General features: G+C 52.2%; 2 non-coding genes across 2 annotated transcripts; one reads left to right on the top strand and one right to left on the bottom strand.

Annotated features, from left to right (window-relative positions):
• Window positions 1–10,630: 10,630 nt before the first annotated feature.
• Window positions 10,631–10,702, top strand: TRNAH-GUG (transfer RNA histidin (anticodon GUG)). Its single transcript has one exon. It is a non-coding gene; the product is annotated as a tRNA-His (tRNA).
• Window positions 10,703–11,499: 797 nt separating this feature from the next.
• Window positions 11,500–11,571, bottom strand: TRNAH-GUG (transfer RNA histidin (anticodon GUG)). Its single transcript has one exon. It is a non-coding gene; the product is annotated as a tRNA-His (tRNA).
• Window positions 11,572–13,039: the final 1,468 nt, after the last annotated feature.

The raw sequence follows: 13,039 nt of genomic DNA, 5'->3' as shown, positions 1-13,039 counted from the left end.
AGCCACCAGGCTGGCACTGCGGGAAGGAGTGAGCAGGGGCAAGGCAGGGAAGTGCTTCGGCAGAAGGCTGAACCCAGGCTGGATGTGCGGGGACGTCGGGGCGAGCATGCAGAGCTGATCCCCAGCACATGGGCTGGAGGACATCCCCTGGGATGCAGCAGAAAGGAGGCTCTTGGAGCAGTGTGTTGGAGCAGCAGAGACCCATGTGATCACAGCGGCAAACAGCACGGTGACATACATTCTGACTGTTCCCCCTGCACAGCTGTCACCAACCACCACCCTCTTGCTCACCTACCACCCAGAACCAACTGTGTACCCTCCTAAGCCCAAGCAGCCACTCTGTGCAGCCCTGTCCTCTGACCTACACTCCCGAATCCTTTCATCCCTTCCTAAATGCACACCCTTCTCTAAAACCTGCTCCCAGCCCTGCTCGCAGGCTGAATCCCCTGAAGGACATGAAGAGAGAAGGGGCCAGAAGTAGGATGTTCCAAGAGCAGTACCTCTGCAGAGGTAAAGCCTTGCAGAGGCATCCAGTGGGCAGGGATAGATGCCACGGCATGTTACTGCATGTCTTCACACTGTGAGCCACGCTCCAGCCCCTCTTTGGGGGCAGAGGTTGGGATCTGGCTGTCAGGGTGCTTGCAGCTGGGAGGAGAGGATGGCTGGGGACAGAAGCTTCTCTTGTTGACCTCCTTCCTTCCAGCCCTGTGCAGGGAGAGAGTGGGGATGGGGCTGCCATGGAACCAAGCCTCTTGTGCCAGCCTGGCATGGTACATGCTCAACACATGCCCAGGGAACCCACCAGCTCCCAGGTTTGCTGAGTTATTGAGCACATTCTGCCCAAGAAACCCAGCCAGATTCCCTGGGTCCAAATGGACACCAAGGGACCTTCTTCCCTAGGGAGAAGAGAGCCATAGCACACACTGGAAGTTTCAAAGCATAGGGAATGCAAGACACAAAAGGCATCAGGAGGGGAAAAAACCATCTGCCAGAAACAGAGTGATCACCAAGCATTGTTTGAGGTCTAGCAGCAGACCTCAGTCCCAGCAGATGCAGATGATGAGATTGTTATTAAAATGCAGAAAAGACAGAGATTCTCAATAAATCTGCCTGTCCAGCATTTGGAAGGAAGCAGGATGCAGGGCTGATGGCACAGAGATTGAGAGCACTTCCATCTTCTGTCAGTAACCAAAGAGGATGTTCAGCAACATCTCTCAGAGATGGCTCTTGTTAAATCCTCAGGCCTGGAAAACACACACTCAGTGTTTTCAGAGAGAGAACTGAGGAGGGATCGAGCTTGTAGTGGTGTTTGGTTTTTTTTAAATACTACCATACCAGATGATATCAACAAGACACAATTCTTTCTGCGTTGTCTTTTCTCCTCGAGAGTGATCCTGCGTGTGTTCTCAAAAGAAACAGCAGCATTATAGATGGTGTGTCTCTAGGCCTCCCAATTGGAGTCGCATTGGCCTTTTTAGCCATCAGCGCGCTTGCAGCAAGCGTGGGTAGAGCCCTTCTCAAATCTTCGTTCGCGAAGCCTAACCATGACCATACCAGAGGAATTGCAGATGTTCTTCCTTCCCATCCGGTCCAGGCACATCCCTCACATCCCTCCCTCCTTGGAGAGGCAACTTGCCAAGGCCATACTGAGATTCAATGAGGACCTGTGGTCTGATCTGACGAAGGACTCCAGCACCCCCTCACCATTTGCTGGGCCTGTTTCTCTTCCAAACTGCCACCTGGCCCAAGATAGCCCTGTTCTCTGATCTGTGCCCCATGGGGCATCACCTTCTCACACCAGGTTTCAGCAGAGCTAGAAGAGGCATCAAGATCCCTGGACTCAGCTGAGCCCTCAGATTTGAACTTCCCTTGGATATTGGCTTCCCCTGGGCAAAATTACCCAGGCAGCAGGGCATCAGGTGATGAGAACTCATCTGATCTGGGAGCCCCCTTGGGAGACTCCTTTGTGCTTGGGAAGCTTTAAGGGGTCTCCAGAAGGAGACCAAATGAGCTCTTTATGCCCTGCATGGCTTGGCACAGGCATGAGCTGCTCTTATTTTTTCTGCAGTCACAACGAGACCCTGGTGACGTCCCTCCACTCACAGTGGTTCAGGTGGGAAGGAGCAGTGACAGATTTCTGCGTACACCCCACCAAAGCCAGGCTCTATCTGTAGCTTGTGCTTCAGCTGATGCTGCTCCAATCCCAACTGTTTACACACTCCGTATCTACGCACACTGGGTCCCAGGTCTGATGCCTGCACTGAAGAGACTGCCCCCGATACCACAAGGGTGGCCACCATGCCTCTCTGTCTGTGAGTCACCATGGCTCACCGTGACAGATGGCTGTCACAGCATCGTGGGTGTAGGGACTGGCAGGGCACAGGGGCAGGACTGGCAGACAGGAGAGGATCAGGGAGCACACACTGCACCACTCACATGCCAGACTCCACATTTCAGCTTCTCTCTCACAAAGATGTAGCAGGAAGCCCACCCAGGTGGAATGTGCAGCCCTGGCAATGCCCACAGCCCATGGAGCACCCAGGAAGGAGGGAAGGACAGTGATGGAGCTGCTCACACACAGTCCTCAGGTGGGAAGAAAACAACCCATGGCTGCAGAGAACAGATTTGTGGCTCACTCTGATGGACCACAGGACTAGGGGAGGCAGAAGGCCTTCTGCAGTGGTCTGCAAGGACACAGGGGTGGCCCTCAGCACTGGGAGCTCTGCTCCCACCCTCTGCTCCACCTCTGAAAGGACCAGGAGCTCTTCCCTGAGATCTCTGGGCTGGTTCTTACAGCATGGCCCTTCCTCTCACCGAAGGCAGCAGTAGCTGCTTGCCTGGGTAAATCCAGGCAGGTTGGAGCATGTATCAGGAAGAAAAAGCCAGGCAATGTCTTCCAGGCTCCTGCCAGCCCAGCAGAGAGCTATGTGTGTCCTCAGCCCTTGTCTTTCCCCCTGGGCCCAGGGAGCTGCTTTGGCTGAATGCTGGGTGTTCCAAGTGCTCACCTGCAGCTGGGGACAGGAGCCCTGTTTGTCAGCTGGGCCAAGAACAGGAGATAGGACCTTCCATGGGTTTAGAAGGGCTCATGCCACATCATCCTGGTAAACTTTCCCCTCTAGTTTAACCCTGGGTGGTGTGGGCACAGCCCAGCATCCCCCAGGCAGCAGCTTCTGGTGACTCAGAGGAGAACGTCTCTGCTCCTGCACGCTCCTGGATTACTCACCCCCAGGTAACGTGAGGGCTGAATCTGACACTTGCACACGTATCACTTGAGTCAGGCACTGGGTTGGCTGCTTCCCCTGATGCCAGCATCTCCTCTGGCTTGCCAGGGAAGTCTGCAGCTCCTTCAGTCTTTGGGTATTTCTTCCAGTTTCAAATAAAAACCATTCCCAGGAGCTTTTAAATGTCTGTTAGTGACTGCAGCTCCTTCCCTTCCCTTCCCAGGAGCACCTCACATTGTGCAGCACCGCAGGGACCAGGAGGATGTTATATCTGCCGGGTGAGACCCCAACTTCCCTCAAGGTCTGGGTACAGCAGGAGATGCAAAGACTGGAAGGTGACAACTGTGACACCAGAAATGCTTCCTGGCAGCCAGGGAGTTCCAGACTGATAAATGACACATCTGTTCTCTGCAAATGAATAAAAATTGGCGCACGAAGGAGGAAACTGGCATCGTTAGGGGATAGATGGATAAATATGACATAGTGGAGAAGAGTTGACACGGCTGTCTTGCAGCAAATTTCTTTTTTCAAAAGCTAGCGGCTTTCTTGGTAAAAGCTAGCAGGCCCCTGAGGGTGATCCAGCAGAGAGAGGTCCCTACATTTCCACATGCAGATCCTTTGATGAGATGAGGTCAGTGGCAAAATCTGCAATAATATTGAATTAATCTGGATACTGTGGACGAATGCTAAGAATTGCAGGAGGACTTTGAGAGGCTGAGCAACCTGGCAATAAAATGAGACAAAAGCTAGGGTCAGGAAACTGACACACATGGGGAAATCAAGCCTAGGCTCATGTCTAACATGTCAGGCTCTGGGACTGGGAGATCTGACAGTCTGTAAAACTGTCCCCTCAGCACTCAGCAGAGGTCAAAACTGCAAAACTCCATCAAGCTGATAGGAAGGGTGAGGAAAAAGGAGAGATGACATCAGAGTTGCCACTGTTCCCTGGTCAGTCCCAGCCTGTGTGTGATCATTGTTCCCCCTTCCCTAGGATACAGTGAACCTGGAAAATGTACAGAGAAAGATGACAGGATGATCCAGGGCCTCTGCACATGGAGCATGTGAAGGGCCAGAGATCTTTGGCAGGGAAAAGAGACATCTGGGGTCACAGGACAAAGATGGCTGGGGAAGCTGGGGAGAGACAGGAATATCAGGGATAACACAAGGAGGAGACAACGAACAGCAGCCCTCCCTGCTGGGGGCCACTGCAGATGCTACGTGGCTTAGGGACAAGACCAGACAAATCCACAGAAAAAAATCTGTAAATATGAACACATACTAAATACAAGGACTTGCACAAAGAGCCTTGTGAGTATTTAGTGGCAGGGATTGTGTCCTGGGGAACTGTTGCAACACATTTGCACCAGGAGGCCATCAAAACCTGGGCAGGATATGCCCAAAGCATGTGCTTTTACCAAATGGAGCAAATTCCTGCAGACACTTTTTGCAGCTCCTCAACCTTTCTGTCAAAAAAAAATCATTATGCAGTTGACAGTATAATGGAGGCCATGCTAATTGACCAAAAGAAGAGGTGACAACTCGCTGAAAGACATGTGCCAGCTCAGAGCCAGACCCATCAGTCATAGCCTCAGCCATGCCGAGCCCAGTCCCTGACTCTGCTCTCGGCGCTGACGGCCCTCTGCACATCACAATGTGCTCTGATGCGGTCCGTTATTTCATTAACACTTCACCGAGGTGTGGGGAGCTGTGGGGAGCTTCATTTCCACAAATCCAGGCACAGCATCTGGGAGGCAGGCCAGCAAGATTGCTGGGTGACAGAGACGAGAGAAAAATTACTTCAGGACTGACACCCAGAGGGTAAAAAATGCATCTTTCACTGAGGAATTCCAGGTTTGAGGGTGTGGTGGTTTTAACCTAGGCCTTCCTTGGTAATCAGTTTGTAACCAAGGAAGGAGCAGTGTTCCCAGTATTCCATACGATTTTTACGTAAATCGGAGTATAAATAAGAAGGGAAGAGAGGCCTTTGCTCTCTTCTCTTCCGGCGAAATTCGGGAACAGTGAGTCCTTGTGCTGGTCTCGCTTATCTAAGGCTTAGGCCTGCAGCATCCACTGACCTACCACGTGGAGGCTTGGAGAGTGCTGGCTGTGTCTGCCAATCCTGCTTTTTCTAAGGGACGTAGTAAAATTTTTTTTACTAGTTATTTTACTAGTTCTCGGGTTTAATTGCGTATATCTGCTCGGTGTCCCTTTTTTGTCTCCTTTTGTTCCTTTTCCCCTTTCCCTATCCCTTCAGGGGGTGTTTGAATTCCCTTTTGCTGTGCATATAGCATCTTAACTGTATATAACTGTAATATAACATAAAATATATATTTTTATATAACTAGCTTGATTTCAGTTTTTTTTCAATTTGCATAGTTCTTTACCCTGAGGAAAAAAAAGGGGGGGGGGGAATTGCTGCTGAAAGTTTTAGCATTTGGCAGGAAGCCAAGTCCGAACCATCACAGAGGGAAATTCTCAAACAGGCACCACGTAAACTCTTTAATGTTACTTTTTCTTCTGCAAAATCATTTTGCATGGGCTCAAGCCCTGGACAGCTGAATTGTCCCTAGTTAATGCCCATGGAGACAGGGGAACGAAGATACAGCATCTCCCTGCAGCTGCCTTCAGTATTTCCCCAGCAAAACCAGGATCATGGCAGGAAAACCTAATGACAGATGCTGTGGCAACAGCTCTATTATATCATGCAAATCACATGACCTCATCCAGCCACCCCCTTCCATGCTCTCAGAGCTCCAACCATAGCACAAATTTAATCCCTTTATTGCTGGTCCTCCGTGGGGTTTTATTTGCTCCTACCAAGGGGTTTGACCCTGCAAGGGCACAACAGTGTCCAAGTGGAATAAAATGCCTGAATTCCTCCTCTGAACGAACAAAGGAAGCAGGACCAGCTGGGAGAGCACAGATCTGAACTCGATAGCAAGTGGTAAAGTGGAATTGATTGGAGCCGCCTGCACTCATCGATCTGAGGCTGAGAAAACTAAGGAGCTGGAGCACTTGCAGCTCAATCAGAGTGACCTGCTGGTGGGGGCCTCTGCTGTGGGGCTGGCAGGGGATCTGAGTGCCCTGGGAAAGTGTTAATGGTAAGTTTGATTTATCCAGTTGCAATGGCCATGCTCACACAGCTGAGTCCTTCTCCAGACAGACTCGCTGACTTTACATTGCCTGTGGGGTGTGAACCACCCCTGGCATCCCCTTATATCTCTTAATGGGGTTGTCATCAACCATCAAGAAGATGGGCTCGGTGAACAAGAGCAAAACAGCAGCCATTCCTCCTACGGAGAGGGGATCAATTGCTTTTGCCACCAGACCAGTGTCTCTGAAAGGGCTGAGAGGCAGAAAATGAAGCTGAATTGAGAGAGGAGCTTAAGAGGTACAGAGGTGAGGGCTGGCAGGCCACCTGGTAGCACGTATCTGCCTGTTTTCTGCCCACTCAGCAGCACAAAGCTGGGTTAAGAGTTGGCTGTGTGAAGGTCATAAATCCTTCCGGCAGGAGGAGGCTCCTGCTATGCACAGACAAAGGCAGAGCAAGAGCTGGGGCTGGCAGTTGGAATCAGGCAGGGCACATATGAACACATGGAAGCATTTATCTAGGGCTGCAGGGTGGCTAGTTCTCCCCTGCGACACTTTTGTCATGTCCTATCTTCAGCTGGATGCTGGACACACAAGGAAAGGGCTCGAGAATTTGCTCCAGGTTCTGTGTTCCCTGGGGGTCAGACAGGACATACATATTGGTGACTATTTTCCTTGATTTCCCCTTGCCTTGGAGCCAGGCAAGGGGACCCCAAAACATAACCTAGCAGAAAATCAGTCTGTTGTAGCCTGTTTACTTTTCCTTCCAGTCTTCTTACTGGCAGACTGGAAAATGTCCTCTGAAGTTCAGGCTTTAGAAGAAACAGGACCATCTTGTGCTACTGTGGGCTCATAAAGCCTCTGGAGAGCATCACAGCTGAACACTCACCTCAAGAAATGCTCAAGCCCTTCTCCTTCAGTCCTCGGTGCACATCTCATGAACTAGAATCACAGAATGGTTTGGAATCAAAGAAACCTCAAAGCTCCTCTCGTTCCACCTCCTGTCATGGGCAGGAACACCTTCCACTAGACCAGGTTGCTCCAAGCCCCATCCAACCTGGCCTTGAACACTTTCAGGGGTGGTGCAGCCACAGCTTCTCTGGGCAACCTGGGCCAGGGCCTCACCACCCTCACAGCCAATAATTTCTTCCCAATATCCCATCTAACCCTTTAGCCACAAGAAGGGGCTTTAAGGTCTCCCTGGAGCCTTCTCTTCTCCAGGCTGAACAACCCCAGATCTCTCAATCTTCCCTCATAGCAGATGCTCCAGCCCTCAGACCATCTTTGTGGCCCTAGGAGAAGATGGGGAGGTGGATGGTGGGGACAGGACGAGCTCAGGTTGTTTGCAATTGCCTCCCAGTTCAGGTGTGTTGTCCTTCACTCCCAAATCCTGCCTAAACCTTCACCTCCAAAATTATCCCATCCCCAGGACATTTCCCTGCTCTTGCTTCAGCATCCAGCTCTGACTCAGCAGAGAGACATCCTTCCTGCCTCCCCAGCATCAGCACTGCTCCTGGGGCTGCTCTGGGGATCCGGGATAAAAAGAGAAGGTGGTGGGGATCCTTCTGCCTCCCATCTGCCTCCTTGAGACCAGGAAAGAAGGCTAGGGGCTGCCCCAATGAGGGAACAGCTGGAGGGGCAGAGCAGCCGAGACAGCCGTGCAGTAATGAATTTCTTGTCCCCGTGCCAGCCACAAGATTTATGTTTATGCCATGGGGTGGACACATCTGGGCACAGCAGCACTCTCTGCCTGGCTGCACGAGTGTTCTGACGTTGCAGGCACCTTTCAAATCCCAGTGAATTCAACCCACAGGTATCAGAGGGCTCAGAGAAAAGGCACTGAGGGACAGAGAAGGGTGGAAAGAGCAGAGGAGCCTGCCTGGAGCAGCCATTCTGCCTGGGTGCTCAGCAGAGCCTGAAAGGCTCAGGTCACCCAGCAGACAGATGGGTCCCTCAGTGTTCCCACAAACTCATCCCTTTTCCCCCATGCTGTCTGAACATATTTGGCAAGTTTGAACCATCCAGACAAAACCACATAGCAAAGGGCTGTTGAGGTCCTGACAACCTGGCACAATTTCCTTAGGAGTGGTCATAGCCCAGTTCTTTTGGGGAGGGTAGTTTATGGCCGGGAAGCTGTGAGTGGCAACAGTTTCATCCCTCCTTCTCCTCTGCACTTGCCAGGCCACCCAGGACACTTATCTCTGTGTCCACCCGCACCTCCCTTCTCCATTCTGTGTTTGGCTGACTCCCCTGTATCGCTGCAGTATTATCTCAGTCATGCCTGTTCCAGCAATTGAGATCATTGTGATTCTGTCATCTCCCTGCTTCCAGAAACATCTGCCAAGCCACCAAAGCAGGAGCCTGGCTGCCTCCTTCCTGCCACCGAGGAATCCCCCACTGCATTGTTGTGGGTTCTGTGTCCCTACCAGCCATGGGCAGCATGTCTTGCCAGGGGGGTTCCACATCTCCACACTATCCCACCATCTTCCGTGGGTCACACCTGTTCTGACCCAACGCAGCAGTTGTCCAGGCCAGCATGGAGCTGGGCGTGTCCCTTCACCCTGGACACAGCCCAGCTCATGGCGTTGTGACAGCATGGAGGAGGGCACAAGGACCTTCTGCCTTCACAAGCTTATGCTCTGGGATTCAGAGATCACAGTGATATCACCTCTACAGCTCAGCTTCACCTGTCCCGCCGGTGTCTGGTGGTCGGATCTCTCTCCAAGGTGTAGCCAAGGAGATGATGCTGGTGTCCAACTCCCTGGACATGGGAGGAGACACTTGTATCTCCTTCCGGTGTCACTGCATCCACTTTAGGTTCAGCATGAGGCCACAGGGCTGGCCACAGATGAGCAGCAGCAGTATCCCTGCAGCCCCATGGGAGGCACAGACTGGGATCTTGGCAGGCAGATGAGGGAGGGAGAAGGGTGACACTGGGGTAGAAGGGCACCACGTGGACACCCAGGTCATCTAGAGAAATCACCAAAGAGCCTCTCCTCCATCATCTCCTGGTCAGTCATGTTTGACGTGGAGAGCATTTCCCACCATTGCTGAGAGACCCGCATGCACAACAGTGCCCACCAGTGCACACCAGCAAACTGCTGAGGGCAGGATGACAGACACAGACAAAGGGAAGACACAGAAGACTATTCTGTCTTCCTCCACCGCTCTGAGTTCTTTTGGGCCGGATATGAGCAAGATGAGCTCAGGATGGCAGGAGCAATTACTTTATGGAGTAATCAAGCTGCACAGGGCCTTCTTCTGGTTTACCCCAAGCCTTAGAAAGGCTGTTTTAGCTTTAGGATTTGCCAGCTGCAGCAGATAGCAGGGACATACCCCTGCCCAGCACAATTGTAGAAGACCCCTGCCTCTCCCTGCACACACCCCCACCCCCCCCAAGAGGTGCATGCGTATGACAAGCAATGAGGTCATGGTACACACAGGAGCCTAGTTTTCTGTGACTGGCTCTTCCCAGGGGATGAATCATTCAGGACATCCCAGTGCTTTGAAGTGCTGCGATCGCTCTAAAAATATTTTCTGTCAAGAAATCCTTTTGACTGCAGGTGTTTGGAATTCTTTGTGTACCTGTGATAATGAAAGAGCTTTTAATACTGGGAGCAGTGGGGAAAGCAGTGGCAGTGGTGAGGACAGTCATTAACTATTAATATGTGTTTGAGCAGGGAGAATGAGGAGCCGCAGCACAGACTGATCTCTGCTGCTGTTTGGGCACGAGGACCATTTCCTTAGTCATTCTCTTCCTCTCCCGTCCCTTTATGCCCGGTAGTTCGTTAATCCTGCGGTCAGGAGAAACTTTACTCCCTGAGAGACACGCGGGGGGGTGAGAGGTGGGAGTTACAGCGTGGGGAATGAGGTTGCCTGGGGGGACACAGTAAGGGCGGAGATGAGGGGTGAGATGAGGAGAAGGGTAGGGTAAGAGCTGGGCGTGGAGGGGTCCAAGGTGAACACTGGAAGCAGGATCAGGGTCAGAGTCAGAGCAGGGAGCAGGGCCAAGGGCAGTGGGTGAAGGTGAGGGGGTGAACGCCGCAGCTGAGGTAGAATACGGGCCGACACCGGGGGCTGCGCCTGGGAGAGGCTGAGGGGCGTCAGCGCAGCCCGGGCCCGGGATGGCGGGGGCGGGCGCAAGGCGGGGATCCTGCCCCGGGTCCCTCACGGGCTGCCCCGATCCCCGCGGGCCCGGAGCTCGGCTCCGGCGCTGCCCCCGCGACAAAGGCCGGGGCCTGCCCGGCACTGCCACGCGTCACTGCCGGCAGCGCCAAGAGCCGCCGCGGCAACTCGTCAGCCCAGAGCCCCGGTAGCGCGCCGTGATCGTATAGTGGTTAGTACTCTGCGTTGTGGCCGCAGCAACCTCGGTTCGAATCCGAGTCACGGCATCGCCCGGCGGTACCACGGCACACGGGCTCCGCTTTTTGCCGCGGCTGCTTTGGTTCATTATTTAAATTTAGTTTCATTATTATTGTACTATTTTTTAATTCTTATTTATTTATATTAATGCTTATATTTGTTTATTTTTTTACTTTTTAATTTTTATATCATATTTCATTTTACATTCTTTATGTATTCTATTTTTGTACTTATTTATTTATTTATTATATTTACATTTCTTTCGTCATCGAATTTTATTTTTATTTTAGTTTTTCTATTATATTCAATTTTTATATTTAATTTTATTTTATATTATATATCATTTTTCCATTTAAACATTTGGTTATTTTATTATATTTGCTTTAAGTTTCATTTTATTTTTCTATTATATTTTATTATATTTTTCTTAATTTAACTTTTTAATTTAATTTTTATTTCAGTTGTACTCTTACGTTTTGTGTGTATTCGTTTCCTTTCCCTTTCTTTTCGTCTTATTTTGTGTTTTAATATTAATATTTTAATATTAATTTTATTATTTTATGTATTATATCTTATTTAATGTTATTTTATTTAATTTTATGGCAGTTTATTTTGTTCCCGTCACTCCAGTGAAACCTCCGCGCTGGGCGGGTCCGATCCCGCAGCCCCGCCGGGAGCCGGGGAAAAAAAAAAAACAACAAAAAAAACCAGGAAAAAAAAGTGAAATATCGGCGCAACGCCTCAAAAGACCCCTGCGGATTCAAGGGTCGTTGGGGGATGGAAAACGTCAAAATTAGAGCCCGTGTGCCGTGGTACCGCCGGGCGATGCCGTGACTCGGATTCGAACCGAGGTTGCTGCGGCCACAACGCAGAGTACTAACCACTATACGATCACGGCGCGCTACCGGGGCTCTGGGCTGACGAGTTGCCGCGGCGGCTCTTGGCGCTGCCGGCAGTGACGCGCGGCGGTGCCGGGAGGGGCCCTCGTCTCTTGCCTCCGAGAGTCTTCCCAGAGGGGCCCGCTTGTGTGGCGGGGCTGGGGGACCTTTCCCATGCAGTGGGGAATTTACACTGGCGTCGCACCAACAGCTTTCAGGGTCTCTTTCCTCGTCACCCACACGCTGACCTACACCGTCACCCCCTCGCGCCCTCAACTCTCACCTGCCCCAGCCCCGGGCAGCTTTAGTGACGGCGTTGGCCAAAATCCATAGGGAGAAGGTGCTGAAGGGCACAGGGAGTGTTTGTCCACGGGCACCGTGTGGCACGTGGATGCCCTGAGTGCCCCGTGGTGTCATTAATCACCAATCTCCAAACTGACTCCTACCAGCCCAGGTGTTGGCACCCTCGGAGCCACATCATTTCACCCCTCCCTGTGCAAACAAAGAGCGGGAGGTACCAGTGGAGTGCACACACCTGGGAATATGATTCCCACCACCGTGCATGAAAAAGTGGTTTCCAACACACGCTGGCATGGAACTCTTTTACTGGCTGCCACCCCATCCTGCTCAGGAATCAGGGGACCTGACTTCATACCACTGAAGTTTTGGAGGCCACATGTGCTGCACTCTTTATTTTTTTGGGGAAGCACTTCCTGGGGTGGGGTAAAGGTTGCATTTCTTCTTTCGATACCTCCACTCAAGGCTTGTTTTGGCTGTGGGTGGAAGTCTCATGAGTGACACTTTTGTTTTTGGCATGATGCCCTGCATGGCCACACCATTGGGCTCCTGGGAGTGAGCCCCGGGAGGAGCTGGGGCGGCCTCGGCCTCGCAGTGCCCAGCCCAGCTCTTTGGACTGAGCTGTTAATAGGTAACCGGGGCACGGGCCAGGAGCTGCGCGGCCAGTGGGGCTGAAGGGTGAGTGCAGGGGGACAGTCTGTGCCAGGGTGGGGGAAGCCATGGGGCACAGAGAGTGTGCCCCATGAGGCCACAGGGAGTGTGGGGACCAGGGGTGTGACGGCGTCGGGCATGAGGACATGAGGATTGTGAGGGTGTGGGGTGCAGGCACGTGGTTGGGAGGGCAGAGGGGCGTACGGCCGTGCTGCATCACAAGCCCGTGGGGGCCCATAGGGGACAGGAGGGTGTGGGGGTCATGGGGATGGTGTGAGGACATGGGGGCGCATGGGAGCAACCTACACGCTGCCTGTTGGTGTGGCCTCACCCATGAAGGAGAGGGCAGCCAATGTGACTGCACCAGAATAAAAGGTAATGTGCTGACAGGGGGCTGGCACTGGGTGGGGGGACATGGAGGTAGCATCAGCCCAGGGGACCTGGAAGTCACTGAGCCTGGGAAGGGTGGGGACAGCCAGGAACCCTGGGGGTCCCAGAACTCTGGGAGGTCTTGGAAGGGTCTCTGAGCCCAGACGGGTC

Source organism: Myiozetetes cayanensis, unplaced genomic scaffold, assembly GCF_022539395.1.
Source record: "Myiozetetes cayanensis isolate MyiCay16 unplaced genomic scaffold, myiCay2020 scf14, whole genome shotgun sequence".
NCBI classification, from domain to species: Eukaryota; Metazoa; Chordata; class Aves; order Passeriformes; family Tyrannidae; genus Myiozetetes; species Myiozetetes cayanensis.
The sequence above is the reverse complement of the archived record's forward strand: the minus strand, read 5'-3'. Positions and strand labels throughout refer to the sequence as shown.